Source organism: Lissotriton vulgaris, unplaced genomic scaffold (assembly GCF_964263255.1).
Source record: "Lissotriton vulgaris unplaced genomic scaffold, aLisVul1.2 SCAFFOLD_525, whole genome shotgun sequence".
Taxonomy (NCBI): Eukaryota; Metazoa; Chordata; class Amphibia; order Caudata; family Salamandridae; genus Lissotriton; species Lissotriton vulgaris.
The window spans coordinates 858,971-871,241 of record NW_028251688.1 but is presented as its reverse complement, the minus strand read 5'-3'; positions in this window follow the sequence as shown (position 1 = coordinate 871,241).

Below are 12,271 nucleotides of genomic sequence, written 5' to 3'. Positions count from 1 at the left end.
GGTCCTACATGTCAACCGCCTCAAGCCCCACTTGCGGAGGTCCGAAGTGGGCATGTTGTTGGCAACCGATGACGGGATGGAGGAGGAGTCGGAGCCTCTTCCTGACCTCTTGGTGGCCTGTGAGAAGGACGGGTCAGTGGATGGAGTTAACCTCTCACCCTCCCTGACCGCCGAACAACAGGAGGACTGCCGCCAGTTGCTGGGACAGTTTCCAGACCTGTTCTCCCTGGTTCCGAGTGTCACAGATTGGTGCGTCCATGATGTGGACACTGGAGACAGCTTACCGGTGAAGCACAAGGCTTACCGGGTAACTGACAGGGTACGGGCCTGCATCAAGGAGGAGGTCTCCAAGATGCTTGCCCTCGGGGTGGTTGAGTCTTCCAGCAGTCCTTGGTCCAGCCCCGTGGTCTTGGTTCCGAAGGCTGCTGCGCCGGGAGCCAAACCCGAACTCCGGTTCTGTGTGGACTACAGAGGACTCAATTCAGTCACGAAGACTGACGCGCACCCCATCCCCAGAGCTGACGAGCTCATTGATCGGCTAGGGGCTGCCCGGTTCCTCAGCACGTTTGATTTGACGTCTGGGTACTGGCAGATCGCCTTGACCGATGGGGCAAAGGAGAGGTCGGCATTCTCGACACCAGATGGGCATTTCCAGTTCCGGGTTATGCCATTTGGAATGAAGAATGCCCCTGCCACCTTTCAGAGATTGGTCAACCAGGTGTTGGCGGGACTGGACGAGTTCAGTGCCGCCTACCTGGATGACATCGCGGTGTTCAGCGGCACCTGGCCCGAACACCTGCGACTCCTCTGGGAAGTGTTGATGGCCCTGCGCAGAGCAGGCCTCACAATCAAGGCAAGCAAGTGCCAGATTGGGCAGGGTTCAGTGGTGTACTTGGGACACCAAGTTGGGAGTGGCAAGGTCGCACCCTTGCAGCCCAAAATCGAAACCATCCTGGCTTGGGAACCCCCCAAGACCCAGACTGCAGTGAGAGCCTTCCTGGGGCTCACTGGGTATTACAGGAGGTTTGTCAAGGGCTATGGCACGATCGTGACCCCCTTGACAGAGCTGACTTCGAAGAAGCAGCCCAGGAATGTGATTTGGACTGACACCTGTCAGAAGGCTTTCGACACCCTGAAGACTGCCATGTGCACGGCGCCCGTGCTCCTGGCCCCAGATTTCTCCAAGGAGTTCATTGTGCAAACAGACGCTTCAGAGCATGGTGTAGGGGCTGTTCTTTCACAGATGACTGAGGAGGGCTTTGACCAACCCGTAGCCTTCATAAGTCGGAGGTTACTTCCACGGGAAAGTAGGTGGAGTGCAATAGAGCGTGAAGCATTTGCTGTGGTCTGGGCGCTGAAGAAGCTAAGACCCTACTTGTTTGGGTCTCACTTCCGAGTTCAGACAGACCACAGGCCCCTCAGATGGTTGATGCAAATGAGGGGTGAGAACCCGAAACTGTTGAGGTGGTCCATTTCTCTACAGAGTATGGACTTTACGGTGGAACACCGCCCTGGCACCGATCACGCCAACGCTGACGGTCTGTCCAGATTTTTCCGCCTTAGTGATGTGGAATTCCCTGGGGAAGGGTAGTTCCCCCCACATTTCAGCTGGAGGGGACACATGTTAGACCTGGCACCTTGGCGTGAGTCTCCCTTCCACTTTTTGCTGATGTGCCTCCGATGTTTTGCTGGTTTTCCGATACTCAGGGCACTGCGCCACGGCTGATCCGTGCCGCAGTGCAAGTGCTCCCTACTGTAAACTGTATATACGATTGGTATCCATGATTGGTGCATTGGATTTACTGTTAGTCCCTAGTAAAGCGCACGAGAGAGTGCCGGGGCTTGTAGATGCCAATACTGCTGGTGGGCCTGCAGCGCTGGTTGCGCCACCCACCGAAGCAGCCGTAAAGATGTGTCTGGGAACTGCGACCGCAGAACCCGCGTGCGGTCTCGTACTGTCACGCTAGCTGGGCAAGTGTCCCCACTTGCCAGCACCGACCCTTCCCTTGACTACATATTAGTCACCCCTATGGTAGGCCTGCGGGCAGGGTGCGTTGTAGGTGCAAGGTAGGACAAGCCCTGATGTGCATGGCATGTCCTAGTAGTGATTTACCCCAGAGACTGTATTTCACTACTGAAGGCTACCTGCTCCATTAGGCCAGACTGAGCTGCGAGGGTTATTCCACCCTATAATCCCCGCAGGCTCACGGAGCATGGTAGTGAGTCATGTTTAGTATGCCTGAACTCAGGATAATGCGATATTTCTTGTAGTCAAGTTTATTTCAGTATCCTGGGTTTGCAAATGCTACTTTTAGAAAGTTAGCATTTGCTTGCTTAACCATTTCAGCCGCCTCTGCTGGTATGTGTATCTGGCTGTCTGGGATGTGTGAGTGACAGGGCTGGAGGGATGACAGGTGGTGAATGCGCAGATTACACCTTAGTGGGAGGTAGGAGTGCCTCTTGACTCGAACTGTAGCTGTGCTCGACCTCCACAATGCTGGCTCCACCCTCCTGGGGAGCGGCGGATGACTCTGCCGGCACCTGGCCCGGGAAGGGCGAAGCCCCCATCAACAAGGTACTCTGACCACTCCTGTCCGGACAATGTTGGCTCCACCTCCTGTGGGGCGTCGGATGCGCCTGCCCCTCACACTGAAAGCAGAAGCCGGAGTACACCCGCGGGGGTACTCCAGAACTGAGAGTGGCTATGCAAAGGCCCCCCTGGCCTGCGAGAACAAAAGAATTGGCCTATAAAAGACGGAGCCCTGCTCCTTGAAAATTAGATCCGGTTTGGGCCACAGAAAGACTCTGCCCGACGAGAAGGACCGTGAGAGACAAGGAAGGGTGCTGACTCTTGCCTGTGTCTGGTGCCTTGCTGCTGAAGGAGAGGAAGACAAAAAGACTACGAAAAGACTTTTGCTCTACTTGTGCCAAACTCTGCAAAGAGATCTCCAAGGGCTTGCAACTGAACTTGCCCCCTGACCAGCGTCCCAGGACCAGTGGACGCTACCCCCTTGGAAGAAAGCGACTGCGGGTGCTGACCCTCGCCGCGGCACTGACGAAGGAATCTCCTCTAAGGCATCAACCACCTCCCGACCACCGTGACCGGGGCCCAAAGCAACAGCGAAAGCAAAGTGAGGACCAGCCGCCGCTGGCCCGAACACCGTGACCGCAACTGCACCGGGAGCCCGAGAGCAAAGCGAAGGAGGACCCGTCCGGTCCGAGCTACCGAGGGGACTGCATAGCGAGCAGTCACTCACCTGCAAAGACGGACAGTTGCCCTACGAGAATCCGCAAGGTCGGTAAGCCTGCCCGACAGCCCAGCTGTGAGCCCACAGCTGCACCGACATTTGGCTGGGTACGTCCTGCACTTGGGGACCGTACTGCCACTTGTCACCACCGCACAGCCGCCGCCTCCAGGGTCAGAGCGGACGACAAGGAAAGGACCCTGCCGCCACAGAACACCGCTGCCCCGGACGACCATTGACCTGCTCGGCCGAAGAGCCGCAACGAACAGTGACCCCGGGAAGGCAAAGCGACGTGGGACAGATCCCTTGGAAGCCGCCGGCTCCACAAGAACATTGAGTAACACCGGCCTACGGGCCTCAAGAGAACTTCCATAAGAACGGTGGAAACCCGAATTACGTAACTTGCAACCGTCTTCATAAAGTTATTGACTGTATTCACCAGCCTGCTTAAAGTCTATATAAAGATATATATTTTTACAAGAATACAGTCTGGTCTCGTTGTGTGGTGGGTTGGTCGTAAAGGTGTACTGTTGCAAGTGTTTAACCCTATGTGCCCCAAAGATTAGCCTACGACTGCTTAAGCCACACTACCTAGAGGGTAAGCAGAGGTTGTCTGGAAGGTAACCCTCAGCCCTGACGAGGAAGAGAGAGTCCCTGCTTGTCGCTAGTGTTGCACTGGGCCAACTAGAGCCTCCCCCTTCCTACACTGCCCCTCTGAGCCTGTCTGTGGTTGATGGGAGGGGGCGGGGTGGGGGGGTTTAGTCCAGTCTCTGCATTAGTCAGACCGGGCCGAGCCCCCCTCGGCGGGGAGCCCCGCTCAGGAGAGAGTGGGATATTGTAAACACCAGGAGGGGGGGTGCTGCACACACACGGTGGCTCACCGGCCGTATGTGGTGAGGGGGGCAGCGGGGGGGGGCTCTAGAGTGAGTGTCTCCGGTGCAGTCGTACCCGGGGCTCGAGCCCGGCAGAGGGTCAACGCTGGGAGGAGGGTGTAGCCCGTGTCATTGGCAGCAAAGGCCCGGTTCATTGGCAGCAGGGGCCCGGTTCATTGGCAGCAGGGCCCGGTTCATTGGCAGCAGGGGCCCGGTTCATTGGCAGCAAGGGCCCGGTTCATTGGCAGCAAGGCCCGTGTCATTGGCAGCAATGGCCTGTGTCATTGGCAGCAGGGGCACGGTTCATTGGCAGCAGGGGCCTGGTTAATTGGCAGCAGGGCCCGGTTCATTGGCAGCAGGGGCCCTTGTCATTGGCAGCAGGGCCCGTGTCATTGGCAGCAGGGCCCTGGTTCATTGGCAGCAGGGGCCCGGTTCATTGGCAGCAGGGGCCCGGTTCATTGGCGGCCGGGGCCCGGTTCATTGACAGCAGGGGCCCGGTTCATTGGCAGCAGGGGCCCGGTTCATTGGCAGCAGGGGCCCGGTTCATTGGCAGCAGGGGCCCGGTTCATTGGCAGCAGGGGCCCGGTTCATTGGCAGCCAGGGCCCGGTTCATTGGCAGCAGGGGCCCGGTTCATTGGCAGCAAGGGCCTATATCATTGGCAGCAGGGGCCCGGTTCATAGGCATCAGGGCCCGGTTCATTGGCAGCAGGGGCCCGGTTCATTGGCAGCAAGGGCCCGTGTCATTGGCAGCAAAGGCCTGTGTCATTGGCAGCAGGGGCCCGGTTCATTGGCAGCAGGGGCCCGGTTCATTGGCAGCAGGACCCTGGTCATTGGCAGCAGGGCCCGTGTCATTGGCATCAGGGCCCGTGTCATTGGCAGCAGGGCCCTGGTTCATTGGCAGCAGGGGCCCGGTTCATTGGCAGCAGTGGCTCGGTTCATTGGCAGCAGGGGCCCGTGTCATTGGCAGCAGGGCCCGGTTCATTGGCAGCAGGGCCCGGTTCATTGGCAGCAGGGCCCGTGTCATTGGAGGCAGGGCCCGTGTCATTGGCAGCCGGGGCCCAGTTCATCAGCAGCAGGGGCCCGGTTCATTGGCAGCAGGGGCCCAGTTCATTGGCAGCAGGGGCCCGGTTCATTGGCAGCAGGGCCCGGTTCATTGGCAGCAGGGGCCCGGTTCATTGGCAGCAAGGGCCCATGTCATTGGCAGCAAAGGCCTGTGTCATTGGCAGCAGGGGCCCGGTTCATTGGCAGCAGAGGCCCGGTTAATTGGCAGCAGGGCCCGGTTCATTGGCAGCAGGGGCCCGGTTCATTGGCAGCAGCGACCGTGTCATTGGCAGCAGGGCCCGTGTCATTGGCAGCAGGGCCCTGGTTCATTGGCAGCAGGGGCCCGGTTCATTGGCAGCAGGGGCCCGGTTCATTGGCAGCAGGGGCCCGGTTCATTGGCAGCAAGGGCCTATATCATTGGCAGCAGGGGCCCGGTTCATTGGCAGCAGGGGCCCGGTTTATTGGCAGCAGGGCCTGTGTCATTGGCAGCAGGGCCTGTATCATTGGCAGCAGGGGCCCGGTTCATTGGCAGCAGGAGCCCGGTTCATTGTCAGCAGGGCCTGTGTCATTGGCAGCAGGGGCCCGGTTCATTGGCAGCCGGGGCCCGGTTCATTGGCAGCCGGGGCCAGGTTCATTGGCAGCAGGGGCCCAGTTCATTGGCAGCAGGGCCCGGTTCATTGGCAGCAGGGGCCCGGTTCATTGGCAGCAGGGCCCGTGTCATTGGCAGCAGGGCCCGTGTCATTGGCAGCAAGGCCTAGGTCATTGGCAGCAGGGGCCCGGTTCATTGGCAGCCGGGGCCCGGTTCATCAGCAGCAGGGGCCCGGTTCATCGGCAGTAGGGGCCCGGTTCATTGGCAGCAGGGGCCCGGTTCATTGGCAGCCGGGGCCCGGTTCATTGGCAGCCGGGGCCCGGTTCATTGGCAGCAGGGGCCTGGTTCATTGGCAGCAGGGCCCGAGTCATTGGCAGCAGGGGCCCGGTTCATTGGCAGCAGGGGCCCGGTTCATTGGCAGCAGGGGCCCGGTTCATTGGCAGCAAGGGCCCGTGTTCATTGGCAGCAGGGGCCCGGTTCATTGGCAGCAGGGCCCGTGTCATTGGCAGCCGGGGCCCGGTTCATTGGCAGCAGGGCCCGTGTCATTGGCAGCAGGGGCCCGGTTCATTGGCAGTAGGGGCCCGGTTCATTGGCAGCAGGGGCCCGGTTCATTGGCAGCAGGGGCCCGGTTCATTGGCAGCAGGGGCCCGGTTCATTAACAGCAGGGCCCCGTTCATTGGCAGCAGGGCCTGTGTCATTGGCAGCAGGGCCCGTGTCATTGGCAGCAGGGCCCGTGTCATTGGCAGCAGGGGCCCGGTTCATTGGCAGCACGGGCCCGGTTCATTGGCAGCAGGGGCCTGGTTCATTGGCAGCAGGGCCCGAGTCATTGGCAGCAGGGGCCCGGTTCATTGGCAGCAGGGGCCCGGTTCATTGGCAGCAGGGCCCGTGTCATTGGCAGCAGGGCTCGGTCATTGGCAGCAGGGGCCCGGTTCATTGGCAGCAGGGCCCGTGTCATTGGCAGCCGGGGCCCGGTTCATTGGCAGCAGGGGCCCAGTTCATTGGCAGCAGGGCCTGTGTCATTGGCAGCAGGGCCCGTGTCATTGACAGCCGGGGCCCAGTTCATTGGCAGAAGGGGCCCGGTTCATTGGCAGCAGGGGCCCGGTTCATTGGCAGCAGGGCCTGTGTCATTGGCATCAGGGCCCGTGTCATTGACAGCAGAGGCCCGGTTCATTGGCAGCCGGGGACCAGTTCATCAGCAGCAGGGGCCCGGTTCATTGGCAGCAGGGGCCCAGTTCATTGGCAGCAGGGCCCGTGTCATTGGCAGCAGCGTCCCAGATTATTAGCAGCAGGGGCCCGGTTCATTGGTAGCAGGGGCCCGGTTCATTGGCAGCAGGGCCCGTGTCATTGGCAGCAAGGGCCCGTGTCATTGGCAGCAGGGCCCGTGTCATTGGCAGCAGGGCCCTGGTTCATTGGCAGCAGGGGCCCGGTTCATTGGCAGTAGGGGCCCGGTTCATTGGCAGCAGGGCCCGTGTCATTGGCAGCAGGGCCCGGTTCATTGGCAGCAGGGGCCCAGTTCATTGGCAGCAGGGCCCGTGTCATTGGCGGCAGGGCCCCTGTCATTGGCAGCAGGGGCCCAGTTCATCAGCAGCAGGGGCCCGGTTCATCGGCAGCAGGGGCCCGGTTCATTGGCAGCCGGGGCCCGGTTAATTGGCAGCAGGGGCCCGGTTCATTGGCAGCCGGGGCCCGGTTCATTGTGGAGTTCTGGACTTTTTGGTTCCGTCCAGAGGTGTCAGGGACAACACCCGAAGACCCCGGAGTTCTACCTGTCTCGGTGCACAAATAAACAGAAACACGGGCTTCTCGATGGTGGCGTCAAAGACCAAAGGTTTATTACTACAGGGACACAGAAGTCACAGAAACTACACACGGGCAGGTTCTAGGAGACTGTTCGATTTGTACAAAGTGGTTTGCTCCTTAAATACTAAATTTTCAGCTTGGGGCAAATTCTTTACATGCTAGTATATTTCTAAACCTTTATGTCCTAAACAATAAATATTTGGCGTTACACAAGAATCGTCAACAATATCTGATGTCAAAACATTACGAACGAGGGGTTCCCACTGTTCCATCATAATCCCATGTCAACTTTTCATTCAAGAGCCGGACCGCCTCATCGTAAATTTCGTTACCTCCCCCTAATAAAGGCCCAGAAGGAAAGGAGCAGAGCCAGGTGCAGAAGATAGGAAAGCAGGATAAAAGATGTTTGGGGGTCGTAAATGGGCAAGGCTACCAGCTTCGGCCGCCTAATCATGATCAGGCCAACGAGCACGAGAACCAGTATAGCAGGACTGGCCTCAGGCTGGGGAGGCAGTTTCTGCCGAGTCATGCGGCCATAGCGTTTTCTGTCCTAAGGTGCACGTGTCACTAGCAAGGTGAATCGCCGGCTAAAGCTTACGTGTCCTTAAGTGAAAGAGGTCACTGCGTGTCCATTGACTATGTGAGGGCAAGAATACAAAATGGCTGCCGTAATCTAAGATGGATGCCATGGGTAAATCAGAAATGTGTTTATAACAGGAGTGCTCTTGCTCGTAGCATAGCGGAAACACCAGGATATGCTAAATGGATCATTTGCGGTTCACTGATACCAAAATTATGTATTTACGACAATGTTGAAAACACGGGTTCAAATCGTCACGGAACCTCAATTGGCAGCAGGGCCCGAGTCATTGGCAGCAGGGGCCCAGTTCATCAGCAGCAGGGGCCTAATTCATTGGCAGCAGGGGCCCGGTTCATTGGCAGCAGGGGCCCAATTCATTGGCAGCTGGGGCCCGGTTCATTGGCAGCAGGGCCCGTGTCATTGGCAGCAAAGGCCCGGTTCATTGGCAGCAGGGGCCCGGTTCATTGGCAGCAGGGCCCAGTTCATTGGCAGCAGGGGCCCGGTTCATTGGCAGCAAGGGCCCGTGTCATTGGCAGCAAAGGCCTGTGTCATTGGCAGCAGGGGCCCGGTTCATTGGAAGCAGGGGCCCGGTTCATTGGCAGCATGGCCCGGGTCATTGGCAGCAGGGCCCGTGTCATTGGCAGCAGGGGCCCAGTTCATCAGCAGCAGGGGCCCGGTTCAGTGGCAGCAAGGGCCCGTGTCATTGGCAGCAAAGGCCTGTGTCACTGGCAGCAGGGGCCCGGTTCATTGGCAGCAGGGGCCCGGTTCATTGGCAGCAGGGCCCGGTTCATTGGCAGCAGGGCCCATGTCATTGGCAGCAGGGGCCCGGTTCATTGGCAGCAGGGGCCCGGTTCATTGGCAGCAGAGGCCCGGTTCATTGGCAGCAGGGGCCCGGTTCATTGGCAGCAGGGCCTGTATCATTGGCAGCAGGGGCCCGGTTCATTGGCAGCAGGGGCCCGGTTCATTGGCAGCAGGGCCGTGTCATTGGCAGCAGGGCCTGTATCATTGGCAGCAGGGTCCCTGTTCATTGGCAGCAGGGGCCCGGTTCATTGGAAGCTGGGGCCCAGTTCATTGGCAGCAGGGGCCAGGTTCATTGGCAGCATGGGCCCAGTTCATTGGCAGCAGGGCCCGTGTCATTGGCAGCAAGGCCCGTGTCATTGGCAGCAGGGGCACGGTTCATTGTAAGCTGGGGCCCGGTTCATCAGCAGCAGGGGCCCGGTTCATCAGCAGCAGGGGCCCGGTTCATTGGCAGCAGGGGCCCGGTTCATTGGCAGCAGGGGCCCGGTTCATTGGCAGCCGGGGCCAGGTTCATTGACAGCCGGGCCCTGGTTCATTGGCAGCAGGGGCCCGGTTCATTGGCAGCAGGGCCCATGTCATTGGCATCAGGGCCCGGTTCATTGGCAGCAGGGGCCCAGTTCATTGGCAGCAGGGCCAGGTTCATTGGCAGCAGGGGCCCGGTTCAATGGCGGCAGGGCCCGTGTCATAGGCAGCAGGGGCCTAGTTCATCAGCAGCAGGGGCCCGGTTCATCGGCAGCAGGGGCCCGGTTCATTGGCAGCCGGGGCCCGGTTCATTGGCAGCAGGGGCCCGGTTCATTGGCAGCAGGGGCCCGGTTCATTGGCAGCAGGGCCCGAGTCATTGGCAGCAGGGGCCCAGTTCATCAGCAGCAGGGGCCTGGTTCATTGGCAGCAGTGGCCCGGTTCATTGGCAGCAGGGGCCCGGTTCATTGGCAGCCGGGGCCCGGGTCATTGGCAGCAGGGCCCAGTTCATTGGCAGCAGGGGCCCGGTTCATTGGCAGCAAGGGCCCGTGTCATTGGCAGCAAAGGCCTGTGTCATTGGCAGCAGGGGCCCGGTTCATTGGCAGCAGGGGCCCGGTTCATTGGCAGCAGGGCCCGGGTCATTGGTAGCAGGGCCCGTGTCATTGGCAGCAGGGCCCTGGTTCATTGGCAGCAGGAGCCCGGTTCATTGGCAGCAGGGGCCCGGTTCATTGGCAGCAGGGCCCGTGTCATTGGCAGCAGGGCCCGGTTCATTGGCAGCAGGGGCCCGGATCATTGACAGCAGGGCCCAAGTCATTGGCGGCAGGGCCCGTGTCATTGGCAGCAGGGGCCCAGTTCATCAGCAGCAGGGGCCCTGTTCATTGGCAGCAGGGGCCTGGTTCATTGGCAGCCGGGGCCCGGTTCATTGGCAGCAGGGCCCGTGGTCATTGGCAGCAGGGCCCGTGTCATTGGCAGCAAAGGCCTGTGTCATTGGCAGCAGGGGCCCGGTTCATTGGCAGCAGGGGCCCGGTTCATTGGCAGCAGGGCCCGGTTAATTGGCAGCAGGGGCCCGGTTTATTGGCAGCAGGGCCTGTGTCATTGGCAGCAGGGCCCGTGTCATTGGCAGCAGGGCCCGTGTCATTGGCAGCAGGGCCCGTGTCATTGGCAGCAGGGCCCTGGTTAATTGGCAGCAGGGGCCCGGTTCATTGGCAGCAGAGGCCCGGTTCATTGACAGCAAGGGCCTATATCATTGGCAGCAGGGGCCGGGTTCATTGGCAGCAGGGGCCGGGTTCATTGGCAGCAGGGCCTGTATCATTGGCAGCAGGGGCCGGGTTCATTGGCAGCAGGGGCCCAGTTCATTGGCAGCAGGGCCTGTGTCATTGGCAGCAGGGCCCGTGTCATTGGCAGCAGGGCCTGTATCATTGGCAGCAGGGGCCCGGTTCATTGGCAGCAGGGGCCTGGTTCATTGGCAGCAGGGCCTGTGTCATTGGCAGCAGGGTCCCGGTTCATTGGCAGCAGGGGCCGGGTTCATTGGCAGCAGGGCCTGTATCATTGGCAGCAGGGGCCCGGTTCATTGGCAGCAGGGGCCCGGTTTATTGGCGACCGGGGCCCGGTTCATTGGCAGCAGGGCCTGTGTCAATGGCAGCAGGGCCCGTGTCATTGGCAGCAGGGGCCCGGTTCATTGGCAGCAGGGGCCCAGTTTCATTGGCAGCAGGGGCCCGGTTTATAGGGAGCAGGGCCCAAGTCATTGGCAGCAGGGGCCCGGTTCATTGGCAGCAGGGGCCCGGTTCATTGACAGCAGGGCCCGTGTCATTGGCAGCAGGGCCCGGTTCATTGGCAGCAGGGGCCCGGTTCATTGGTAGCAGGGCCCGTGTCATTGGCAGCAGGGGCCCAGTTCATCAGCAGCAGGGGCCCGGTTCATCGGCAGCAGGGGCCCGGTTCATTGGCAGCCGGGGCCCGGTTAATTGGCAGCAGGGGCCCGGTTCATTGGCAGCAGGGGCCCGGTTCATTGGCAGCAGGGCCCGAGTCATTGGCAGCAGGGGCCCAGTTCATCAGCAGCAGGGGCATGGTTCATTGGCAGCAGCGGCCCGGTTCATTGGCAGCTGGGGCCCGGTTCATTGGCAGCAAGGCCCGTGTCATTGGCAGCAAAGGCCCGGTTCATTGGCAGCAGGGGCCCGGTTCATTGGCAGCAGGGCCCAGTTCATTGGCAGCAGGGGCCCGGTTCATTGGCAGCAAGGGCCCGTGTCATTGGCAGCAAAGGCCTGTGTCATTGGCAGTCAGGGGCCCGGTTCATTGGCAGCAGGGGCCCGGTTCATTGGCAGCAGGGCCCGGGTCATTGTCAGCAGGGCCCGTGTCATTGGCAGCAGGGGCCCAGTTCATCAGCAGCAGAGGCCCGGTTCATTGGCAGCAAGGTCCCGTGTCATTGGCAGCAAAGGCCTGTGTCACTAGCAGCAGGGGCCCGGTTCATTGGCAGCAGGGCCCGGTTCATTGGCAGCAGGGCCCGTGTCATTGGCAGCAGGGCCCGGTTCATTGGCAGCAGGGACCCGGTTCATTGGCAGCAGGGGCCCGGTTCATTGGCAGCAAAGGCCCGGTTCATTGGCAGCAGGGGCCCGGTTCATTGGCAGCAGGGCCTGTATCATTGGCAGCAGGGGCCCGGTTCATTGGCAGCAGGGGCCCGGTTCATTGGCAGCAGGGCCTGTGTCATTGGCAGCAGGGCCTGTATCATTGGCAGCAGGGGCCCTGTTCATTGGCAGCAGGGGCCCGGTTCATTGGCAGCAGGGCCTGTGTCATTGGCAGCAGGGGCCCGGTTCATTGGCAGCCGGGGCCCAGTTCATTGGCAGCAGGGGCCAGGTTCATTGGCAGCAAGGGCCCAGTTCATTGGCAGCAGGGCCCG